Raw genomic sequence first — 12077 nt, 5'->3', positions numbered from 1 at the left:
TTCGACGAGGCCTTTTAGCTCCGGGTCTGCCTGTTGCTGTTCAGCGAAGTCTTCCGCGCTTATAATTTCAAGGAAGGCGTCGTCATTCTCGCCATCTTGCGGCGGCGGGTCAATGGGTGCGCGTGATAGGCAATCGGCATCGGAGTGTTTGGGTTAGTGTTTAGGTTACAGTGATGTCGTATTCTTGTAGTCTGAGGCTCCACCGCGCCAGTCGTCCTGAAGGATCCTTTATATTCGCTAGCCAACACAACGCGTGATGGTCACTGACGACTTTGAATGGCCTGCCATAAAGATTAGCGCGAAATTCAGCGGTAGCCAAAACGATGGCGAGGCATTCCTTTTCGGTCGTAGAGTAGTTGCCTTCCGCTTTTGACAGCGACCGGCTAGCGTAAGCTATCACCTGTTCGACTCCGTTTCTGCTCTGGACTAGAACGGCACCGAGGCCTAGGCTACTGGCGACAGTATGGATTTCTGTATCGGCGTACTCGTCGAAGTGCGCAAGTACCGGCGGCGACTGCATGCGTCGTTTGAGTTCTTCAAATGTGTCGGCCTGCGGCGCTTCCCACTTGAAGTCAACATCACATTTAGTTAGACGTGTCAAAGGCTCGGCGATGCGTGAAAAGTTGTTGACAAAGCGCCTGTAGTAGGCACACATGCCAAGGAATCTACGCACTGCCTTCTTGTTGGTGGGTTGCGGGAACTGTGCGATGGCAGCTGTCTTTTGCGGGTCTGGACGGACACCAGATTTGCTGATTACGTGGCCTAGGAACAGAAGCTCATCGTAAGCGAAGCGGCAGTTTTCTGGCTTCAGAGTAAGCCCTGACGACTTGATGGCCTCTAGTACTGTCGCAAGCCACCTGAGGTGATCGTCGAAATTTCCAGCGAAGACGACGATGTCATCCAAATAAATGAGACAAGTCTGCCACTTCTATCCTGCTAACACCGTGTCCATGACGCGCTGGAACGTTGCAGGCGCCGAGCACAGTCCGAATGGCATAACCTTGAAATCGTAGAGGCCGTCTGGGGTGATGAAGGCCGTCTTTTCGCGATCTCTTTCGTCGACTTCTATTTGCCAATAGCCAGACTTGAGGTCCATCGACGAGAAGTATTTAGCGTTGCAGAGCCGATGCAATGCGTCGTCTATTCGTGGGAGGGGGTATACGTCCTTCTTCGTGATCTGGTTCAGACGACGATAATCGACGCAGAAACGTAGGGTTCTGTCCTTTTTCTTTACCAGGACAACAGGGGATGCCCACGGGCTTTTCGACGGCTGGATGATGTCGTTGCGCAGCATTTCGTCGACTTGTTCTCTTATAGCTGCACGTTCTCGCGGCGAAACTCGGTAAGGGCTCTGGCGGAGTGGTCGAGCGCACTCCTCGGTGATTATGCGATGCTTGGCGACTGGTGTTTGTCGAATCCTCGATGACATCGAAAAGCAGCCTTTGTATCGTCAGAGCAAACTTCTGAGCGGCTGTTGCTTAATCACGGGGAGACTTGGATTAATGTCGTAGTCTGGTTCGGGAACCATCGTCGTCCGGGTAGATGCGGCGGAATCCGAGAGGAGAAACGCATTACTGGTTTCCAGAATTAACTCGGTGTACGCGATCGTCGTGCCCTTATTGATGTGCTTGAACTTTTGGCTGAAGTTTGTCAGCAACACTTCAGTTTTCCCTCCATGCAGTCGAGCGATCCCTCTTGCGACGCAAATTTCACGGTCTAGCAGTAGACCTTGGTCGCCTTCGATGACGCCTTCTACGTCAGCGGGTGTTTCGGTGCCGACCGAAATAACAATGCTCGAGCGAGGCGGGATGCTCACTTGATCTTCGAGGACACTCAAGGCGTGCTGACTGCGAAAGCTCTCCGGCTGTATCGCTTGGTCTTCCGACAGCGTTATCGATTTTGACTTCAGGTCTATGATTGCGCCGTGGTGGTTCAGGAAGTCTATGCCGAGAATGACGTCTCGTGAACACTGTTGGAGGATAACGAAGGTGGCAGGGTAAGTCCGGTCATGAACGGTTATTCTTGCCATGCAGATTCCAGTCGGCGTAATGAGGTGTCCTCCAGCAGTCCGAATTAGGGGGCCCTCCCATGCAGTCTTAACCTTCCTCAACTGGGCGGCGATGTGTCCACTCATTACGGAGTAATCGGCCCCTGTGTCGACTAAGGCAGTGACTGCGTGGCCGTCGAGAAGTACGTCGAGGTCGGTGGTTCTTTGTCTGGCGTTGCAGTTGGGTCTTGGCGCCGGATCACGGCTGCGTCGTGTTGAACTGAAGCTGGAACGTCGCGTCGTCAAGCCGTCTTTCGTCGGTGTAGTCTTGGCTTCCTGACTTCGTCGGGACGGCGGCGTGTCGTCATTAGGTCGTCGAGATGGTTTCTTTGTCGTCTTCGTCGGCGGCGGAGGATCTTCGTCAGTTCGACGAACAGCAACCGCACCTCCATCGGTTGCTGCTTTTAGTTTTCCGGATATGGGCTCGCTGACCGGCCCCGGGCTGGGCCAGTGTATGGTCGGCGCTGCGGCGAGAGGTAGCGGCCTGGTGATGGCGAACGCGACGGTCGTCGAGAGCTCCACTGAATAGCGGCGAGGTAGTCGGCGATATCGCGAGGGCGTTCACCTTGCTGCGGGCGCGGAGCGTTGACGGCGAAACCTCGCAATCCCATCTCCCGGTATGGGCATCGGCTTCTCCGCAGTGATAGCAGAGCGGGCGGTGGTCGGGGGATCGCCAAATGTCCCTCTTCCTCACGTAGGAGCGCTGGGCGACGGGTGGGCGGGCTCGCGGCGGCGGCGGCGGACGACGTAATTGCGTCGTTGCATGGCCCTGGCGTGGTCGCGGAGGGGGACCTTGACAGCGTGCGACGGCTGCGTATGTCATGGCTTCTGGCTGGGGCTGCGGTAATTGTGGTTGCAGCTCGGGAACTCCAAGCGATCGGTGCACCTCTTTTTTCAGGATGTCGGCGATCGAAGCCACATGGGGCTGCGACGCAGGCAGGACCTTGCGCAGTTCTTCGCGCACAATGGCCCTGATGGTCTCCTGAAGATCGCCGGAATCCATTCCTTGGATGGCGTACTGCGGCGTGAGCCCCTGGCGGTTATATTGCCGGGTGCGCATCTCCAGAGTTTTCTCGATCGTCGATGCCTCTGCAGAAAACTCAGCTACGGTCTTCGGCGGGTTACGAATAAGTCCTGCGAAACGTTCTTGCTTGACGCCCCGCATCAGGAAGCGGACTTTTTTCTCCTCTGACATTTCCGGGTCTGTGTGCCGGAAAAGACGGGCCATCTCCTCCGTGAAGATCGTGATCGTCTCGTTTGGCAGCTGCACTCTGGTTTCTAGTAGTGCTTGGGCTCGCTCTTTTCGCACGACGCTTGTAAACGTTTGCAAGAAGCCGCTTCGGAACAGGTCCCACGTCGTTAAGGTGGCTTCTCGATTCTCGAACCAGGTCCTGGCGGCGTCTTTCAGTGCGAAATAGACATGCCGCAGCTTGTCGTCGCTGTCCCAACTGTCCCGACCCTCTCATACGTCTCGAGCCAGGTTTCCGGGTCCTTGAATGTTGATCCGCGGAACGTCGGAGGTTCCCTAGGCTGCTGCAACACGATGAGGGACGCTGGGGCTGCCATTGGGGTTTCCTTGTCCACAATCTTCTTGGTCTTCTCAGGTAGAAATCCATGCTCCGGGGGCAGCTGTTGAAGACGGCGGCTTGCTCGATGCTCCGGGACTACGTTGGTGTTCTCTTTGCGGTCCGGGCTTGGATCACGGCTTGTCGGGGGCGTCCGGTACATGAACGAAAAGCACCTCCACAAGATGTCACGTGGTGGTGACGTTGAAGAACACAGTAGCAAATACTGTGAAAGACAAAACTAACTTTTATTGGGCGAACCTGTGCCCACAAAAACAGGCTACACTTATAGCACAAAGATAGCGGCGAACACGGTCGGCGATCGTCGAAAACCTGATCAGCGGGTCAAGTGCGTCGGCTTTTATACAGCAGTCATCGAATGTTCCAGACTAATCGTTGGGACCCGCATGCCTTCCACAAAGTTCTAACACATTCGAGTCGCGCGATGAAATCAGATAACACAACGTTCGGCGACAACAGACAGCGGATAGAAGCATCGATAACTTTCCAGAAACTTCGGATACATGCAGACGCGTCCCGCCCTGTGCGATAACATTTGTTAGTCGGCGAAACGTGGTCGCCCGTTAAATATAGGTACAGGTGTCAATATCCTTTTTCCTTCACTGATCATTGTCTGGTTAAATGTAACATAGGAAGGAAGAAGAAAAGCGGCAGCTTCTCTTGGGAGCTGTGGAAAATGAATTCAAACTTTACTGACGAAAGTTTCGGAGAATATGTATCGGACTGCATCAAAAAAATTCTAATGAGCGGTGAGGATGAATTAACAGATCGATGGGAAGAGTTTAAACAGTGCATTAAAATGAAAGCCATCGATCGTTCCGTCGCAATAATGCATGAAACAAAAAAGAAAGAGAAGGAACTGCAAATAATCTTGGAAAAGCTGACAGAACTGGAGTGCCAAGAACCGGGAGCATACAAAAGCGACATACGGAATATAATACAGAAACTTGAACTGCATGATAAGGAACGCTATCGCGGAGCGATAGTTCGTGCTCGAACCGATTCCTTTGCGATAGGGGAGGCGCCCACAGAAAGGGCGCTCGGACTGGAAAAATCGCACGCTCGACGTAATCATATTGACGTGATCGAGGTGGGTGGTAACGAAGTTACAGATAATTATAGTATCGCACGCGCATTTTTTGAACACTACGAAAATCTGTTCGCATTTAGGCAGGTGGACCTAGAACGGTTTAAGACGAACTTCTTGAAAAGAATGCCTCAACTGACTGAAGAAAGAAAAGTTGCATTAGAAACGCCGATAACTGTTTTTGAAGTGGAACGCGCAATTGACAATTTGAATCCTGGCAAGTCACCGGGCCCTGATGGGCTTTGCGCTCTGTGGTACAAGCGGTTTAAAAAGGAATTGTCAGCAGTACTTGTAGCAATTTTTAACGAAGCGTACGATGGTAAGGTGTTACCGCCATCTTTCGGTCAATCACACACGGTGTTGATTCCGAAGACAGAGGATGTAGATAAGTTGAAAAGTGTAACATCATACAGACCAATAGCACTCACAAATGCAGACGATAAGATACTAATGAAAGTCTTAGCAGCTAGACTTCAGTCGGTTGTTAAACACATAGTCGGCCCACACCAAACGTGTGGAATAAAGGGTCGCACTGTAGCGACGAATGTTCACAAGATGCGCTCAGTTGTTGAATGTTGTGACTCGCTTGAAGCGTGTGTGGCCATACTTCAGTTGGATCTGGAGAAGGCATTTGATTGCGTAACGCATGCTATTTTGTTTGCAATGTTGGAACACATTAATGTCGGATCCGTCATCGCGGATGGTGTAGCTCTGGCGTATCGGAACTGCTCTACCAGACTAATTATTACCAAGAACTGGGGGCCCCCATTAAAGTGCAGCGTTCCGTGCGTCAAGGCTGTCCCATCAGTCCACTTTTGTTTTGTATATATATTGAAACCTTATGTTTGTCAATAATTGAAAATAATTCTATCAGTGGTTTTCATTTACAATCTTCAGAGGTAAAACGGCTCGCATATGCCGATGATGTGGCGGTATGTTGTATTGACTACGAAGGCATTGAAGAAACCATTCGAAGTGTTAAATTTTTCAGCGACGTTACAGGAAGCCGAGTAAACTGGGGAAAGTGTCTGGGGTTTTGGCACGGCGTGTGGCCGTTCACCCCAGGCATTTTTGCCAATGTTGTATGGCAGAAAACGCCTGTGAAGTACCTTGGTGTGCCACTTGAGCTCTACAAAAATAATAATGACTACTGGCAGCAACAAGAAGAACTCTTACGCGAAAAGGCGAATGCTTGCAGGGCGAATTATCTCTCCATGTTTGCGAGGGCAACTGTGTGTAACATGTTTTTTGTGGCTAAACTATGGTATGTGATACAAGTGATGCACAGTTCTAGGGTAAAGGTGCAGAAACTTCGTAGGGTTTTTGCGACCTTTGTGTGGGGATCGACGTGGGAAAGGTGCAGTCGCACAAATTTGTTCATGAGTGTAAAGTGTGGGGGACTTGGACTGGCACACCTTTTTCTCAAACAATTAGTTAATAGATTTTTCTTTTTTCGCGAGGTCAGCGACCCATTTCTGCAAACGGTGTGCCAGGCCAGACTAGGGCGACTGCTACCTGAATATGTTACTAGCACGCAAGTCCTGACGGAGACGGCACAAGGTTATTTTCGGGAAGTAGTAGCGAGTGTGCGATTTTTGAGTGTGCGTTTTTCTAATGATTATTTATATTCAGTTAAAAAGAGGAAACTGTATAAAGACTTATGTGATATAGTGTTGCCAATCCCGTTGTACAGGGTGATATACAGTGCAGGCCTGGGTCAGAACGTACTCAAACGGGTTAAAAGCATGCAAGTAGCACCAAGTGCAAAAACTTTCTTTTTCAAACTGCAAACCGGAACTCTCTCTGTAAGAACCTTCTTAGAGCAGCGTGGGTTTTATATGCCATGGAGGTCTCACTGCATTATTTGCAAAAAGCCAGAAACGATCGACCACGTTTTCCTTCACTGTTGGGAAGCGGTGCTCTTCTGGGATGTGTTGCAGAGGACAATCAAAAAAGAATTCCCACTAGACACGCATGGAATTAGGTACCTTGCGATAGACAACGAAGAAGGAGTACCTTTCGATCTAATCATGCCGACAGGCCTGCACAGTATATGGCGCTCAAGAATGGCTGGCTTCTACTGTGAACCGCATGCAAGACCAGCAAGGCTATACTTTCGAGAGAGCATTGCTCGATTAGTAGAATTGGAAAAAGCAAAAGAATGTCTTTCTCCCTGGGTAGCCAGGGTAGAACCCTTAGTCACACTAAGGGAATTTTAAGTGACAACGTCAGTCAGAACATGACTGATGGCTTTTCGCTCAATGTGTTCACAAATTGTATTGTGACCCAGTCTTGACTTTTCATGTGTTGTAAGTGTATTGTTGTTGCAAAACCGGCAATAAAGAAAAAAAAAAGTTCCCGTGGTGTAGTGGTTATCACGTGTGCTTCACACGCGCAAAGCCCCCGGTTCGATCCCGGGTGGAACAGTGCACTACACTTTTGTCTTTGCGATAGCGAATACGCAGAAGAAAAGAGGGAGAGAAACAGCCCTCTCCGTGCTCAGTTCCCGTAGTGTAGATGATGACGTCAAGACAGTCCTCGAGGAACCCATTACGTTGAATGAAATCGAAACCGCAATTGAACTCAAACCTGGAAAGGCGCCCGGACCTGATGGCCTAGGCGCAGCTTTCTACAAGGCATTTAAGCATGAACTAGCAGCCATTTTACACCGTGTTCTAGCGGAGGCTTATAAAGTAAAATACATGCCGCCTTCTTTCCGAAAAACCCATACAGTGCTGATCCCGAAATGCGATGACCCTGTAAAGCTGCTCTCAGTACGGTCGTATCGCCCCATAACTTTATCCAATGTAGATTATAAGATATTCATGAAGGTGTTAGCAAGAAGGTTGCAATCAGTGATGACATCAATAGTAGGCCCACACCAAACTTGCGGCATAAGAGGCCGGTCGATACTTAATAACATACATGTGGCAAGAAGTATTCTGGAGTGTTGCGATGCCTGGGAAGGAAGAGTTGCTATGATTCAACTAGACATGGAGAAGGCCTTCGACCGTGTTGTGCACAGTGTGCTCTTTTCCATTCTAGAGCACGTGAATGTTGGAAACATTATATTAGAAGGCATAAAACTGTCTTACGAAGGGTGTAGCACGAACTTATTAGTGAATAAACAACTCTCTGGTAATATTAACTTATGTAGAAGCATAAAACAAGGATGCCCGGCTTCGTCACTTCTCTTCGCAATTTACTTGGAGCCTTTTTGCTTGAAAGTTATACACAATGAGAAAATACGCGGTTTTCGTTTAATGGCCAGTGAAGTCAAAATTCTCTCGTATGCGGATGATGTAGCCGTCTTTTGTGGGGATAAAGAAAGTGTTCGTGAAACTGTTAAAGAAGCTCGAACGTATTGCAAAATGTCTGGAAGCGCTGTTAACTGGGAGAAGTGCACCGGTTTTTCGCATGGCAGCTGGGATGAGAAGCCCAATGTCTTTGAAAATTTACAGTGGACAGTCTCTCCTACAAAATATCTAGGAGCACCTTTAAACTGGTATGATGAGCCTTCAGAATACTGGAGAGAAGAAGGTGAGAAAATGCGCCAGAAAACTACGAAATGGGGCGGAAAAAATTTATCCATATTTACCAGGTCAACTATTTGCAACACGTTCCTTGTTGCGCGAATTTGGTATGTGTTGCAGGTGCTCGCTATGTCACGAACTAGTGCGCAGAAATTGCATAGAATTCTTGCATTGTTTGTATGGAATTCAACATGGGAACGCACAAGTCGTCTCAACTCATTTGACTCACTGAAAGCAGGAGGGCTTGGCTTAGCTCATCTTTTTCTGAGGCAGATTGTCTCAAGGTTTATTTTCTTGCGGGACCAGCATGACCCATTTTGCGAGCAATGCTTCAAGTGAGACTGCAGAATGCTCTCCCTGAGTTTATTGTGTCATCGTGTGGCGTTACTGGAAGTGGCTTGTGCGGGTATCTACGCGAAGTTGTAAGTGCTTTCAAGATTCTTCAAGTACGTTTCTCGTTTGATTATCTCATTATAGTATCAAAGAAGCAATTGTACAAAGATCTCCGTGATGTGATGCTTCCAGTACCTTTAGATCGAGCCATTTTTTTCTGCCGGTCCGGGTAAGGATGTTTTAAAGAGAGTTAAAAAAATGCCGGTTCGGTCGTCTGTGAAAACTTTCTTTTTTCAACTCCACAGGGGCACGCTTCCAGTCAAACCCTGGCTGCAGGAAAAGGGCTTTTTTCTTCCCTGGTCAGTTGACTGCATTTTATGCCGCAAGCCAGAAACAGTAACACATATATTCCTAGACTGTTTAGATTCAATTTTTGATTGGGACGTCCTCCAGAGAACGCTGAAAAAAGATTTGCCCCTGACACCATATGGAATTAACTTTCTTGCGGTTAACAATGACGGGGTGTGCCCTATGACATGTTCATGGTATTAAGCATGCATAGCATGTGGAAAACAAGAATGGCTGTCAGACATGCAGATCCTATTGTAAGATCGGTAAGAGAAAACTTCATTGAAAGTATTGCCGATATCCGAGATGTGTACCAATTCCAGGACGAACAGCCAACATGGTACCCTGTACTTAATGACCTAGTGTCATTAAAACGTTTTTAGCAGTGTCGCGTAAACAAGCTACTGGTTGGCACTTTTAACATTTTTGTGTTGGTTTCTCTGTTTTGTTTTGTCACATTTGAAATAAAGAAAAAAAAAGTTCCCGTGGTGTAGTGGTTATCACGTGCGCTTCACACGCGCAAGGCCCCCGGTTCGATCCCGGGCGGGAACAGTGCGTTACACTTTTGTCTTTGCGATCGCGAATACGCAGAAGAAAAGAGGGAGAGAAAGAGCCCTCTTCGTGCTCCGTTGCCGTGGTGTAGTAGCTATCACGTGCGCTTCACACGCACTCTACTTCGGGCTCCCGAGCTAAACTGATCGTAGGATCATGGGCTCCAATGGAGCGGCATATGCGGCTGTTAGCCACGGCAGCAGACTGTCGACGGAGGAAGATAAGGATTTCCAGAATATTTTGCCTCGGCTACCTACAGGACGTACAGTTTTAAACACAGTTTTCTTGCATGGCGACGCTCATGTTCGCCCCTTCCGTGTGGAAGATTTCCGGGACGCGCTTCAAGCTGTTGGTATGCTCTCTGGCGTCGTCGCCCTTGGAGCTTACCAAATCAACCATGTATGGGCGGGGTCGATGAAGACAGCCGAGGCTGCCCAATAGCTGGCGGTCCTGAAGGAGCCGCAGATGAAGGGGCGTCGCTGCCTGGTCATCGACCCCAAGGAACAACAGGTGAAGCTTCGTATCCACTGGCTTCTGGGTGGGGTGGCCGACGAAGACGTCAAGGCCGCACTGGCCTCCTTCGGCAAAGTGACGGAAGTGACCAGGGAGCGCTGGCGAGTGGATGGCGTTTCCGACAAAGGCTCGACAAATCGAGCAGTATTGCTGCAGCTGAAGGCTGGAATGAAAGTCGACAACCTGCCCCACCAGATCCGCGTCGCCGGCGAGCTTGCGCTTGTGGTAGCCCGAGGACGTCCCATGCAGTGCCTGCGCTGCCGGGGCTCTGGCCACGTTCGTCATAAATGCAAGGTTCACCGTTGCTCGCGGTGCACACTTTTTGGACACAACGATGCGGACTGTGTGCGTTCATACGCAGCAGCCGCGGGTTCGGCGGAGAGCGAGCCGTGGACGTTAGACCACGTGATGGACGTGACCGAGGCGGAGGAAGCGGCCATGGGAGCTCGAAACGGCAAAGTGGCGGCAGAAACCGGCGCGACGACCAAGCAGGCCGAAGGAGGACGGAATAATAACCCTCCCCGCAAGGAACCAGCAGCTACAGTAGAGAGTGTGAGGACGGCCCCGCAAAAAAATGAGAGCCACCAGCCAGCTAACGATGCAACGCAGGCAAAGGCGGACGACAGCGCGAACCCTGCTAGCGCCCGCGTCGAATCCGTCTCGGCACCGGTCAAGAGATCCCTGCAGCACGAGGAGAAAGTCGACGGTTAGGCCGGCGGTGACTCCGAGGTACCGCCCGCTAAGACGCTACCCGGAAGGCGCTTCACCCTCAAGCCCAAGCCGAACCTGGAGACTGACCGTAGGCTTACCCCGAAGCCGACGAAAGACGAACCCGGGCGACGGCCACCGGATGGCCACGGAGGCGTCTAGCGGTCACCTAGACGTTAAGGTGAGCACCATGCTCCGGGCCTTCTCCCCTCCGGTTTTCATCAATAATGGCTACCAACCCGTCGCTTAGCCTCGGCACGCTAAACGTTCGAGGTCTGGCCGCCAAAAGGAAACAGAATCAGGTTTACAGACTACTAGTGGACCACGAACTCGACGTTTTAGCCGTGCAAGAAACCAAGGTAGACGGCGAGGAGGAGACCGGGAGCATGGTGTAAAGGTTCACGTATAACTACTATACAGTAGTGAGCGACACCTTAGGGACTTCGGCGGGGTGTGTGTTGTTTGTGAGGAAGCTCCCTGGTCTTGTCATAGAGGGTTACTTCTCGTGCACTTCTGGTCGACTTGTCTTTTGTGACTTTAGCTATTGCAATGTCCCATGGCGCGTCTTTTGCATTTATGCACCTAATACAGTGCAAGAGGGGGCAACGTTCTTTTTGAACCTAAAGCATCACTTCTCTGTGCAAAAAACGATAGCCTGTGTTGGGTATTTCAATTGCGTATTGAACGCCGAGGAGAGGTCTACGCGACGCGTAGTTTATGACAAAAGCAGTGACATCCTGGCGCAGCTAATGCACGAATTCGAATGAGAAGATATCGCTGACTGTTTTAGGGCTGACCGAGACGTGATGTACACTCACTTTCAGGGCACAAGTCACGCACGGTTAGACCGTATCTATCTTTCACATGATTTAGTAGAAAAATGCCAATGCTATACAGTTACCGCCATATCGTATTCTGACCACTGCCTAGTAAAATGCAGGGTGGGCAGCAAGAAAGAACGAAAGAAATTCGTCTTGGAACTCTGGAAAATGAATGCAGAACTGCTACGGGATGAAACCTTCAACGAAAAGGTAGTGGCTGCTCTGAATTCTTTTGTAACACACAGTTCTATGAGGCTTGGTGACGAATGGGAGTTGCTGAAGAGAAGCATTAAAATGGAGGCAATTGAAAGAAGTAGCGTACTCCGATATCAAGAAAAGGCCAGAGAAAAGGATTTAAAATCATTATGGGAAAAATTGGCGAAGCTCGAATTCATGCAACCGGGCGCCTATCAAGAAGATATGCTCGCTGTTAAAGAAGAAGCTCGAGGTATTCGACGAAGATCGCTTCCGAGGTGCGCTCGTGCGCGCGAGAGCAGAAAGGCTATCATGCGGGGAAACGTCAGCGAAAAGAGCGATGGGAGTAGAAAA

General features: G+C 49.9%; 1 non-coding gene across 1 annotated transcript; it reads left to right on the top strand.

Annotated features, from left to right (window-relative positions):
- Positions 1–9413: 9413 nt before the first annotated feature.
- TRNAV-CAC (transfer RNA valine (anticodon CAC)) lies at positions 9414–9486 on the top strand. Its single transcript has one exon. It is a non-coding gene; the product is annotated as a tRNA-Val (tRNA).
- Positions 9487–12077: the final 2591 nt, after the last annotated feature.

This window comes from Dermacentor andersoni, chromosome 1, assembly GCF_023375885.2.
Source record: "Dermacentor andersoni chromosome 1, qqDerAnde1_hic_scaffold, whole genome shotgun sequence".
In the NCBI taxonomy this organism is placed as follows: Eukaryota; Metazoa; Arthropoda; class Arachnida; order Ixodida; family Ixodidae; genus Dermacentor; species Dermacentor andersoni.
Note: the sequence above shows the minus strand (reverse complement) of the source record. Positions and strands in the feature narration are given on the sequence as shown.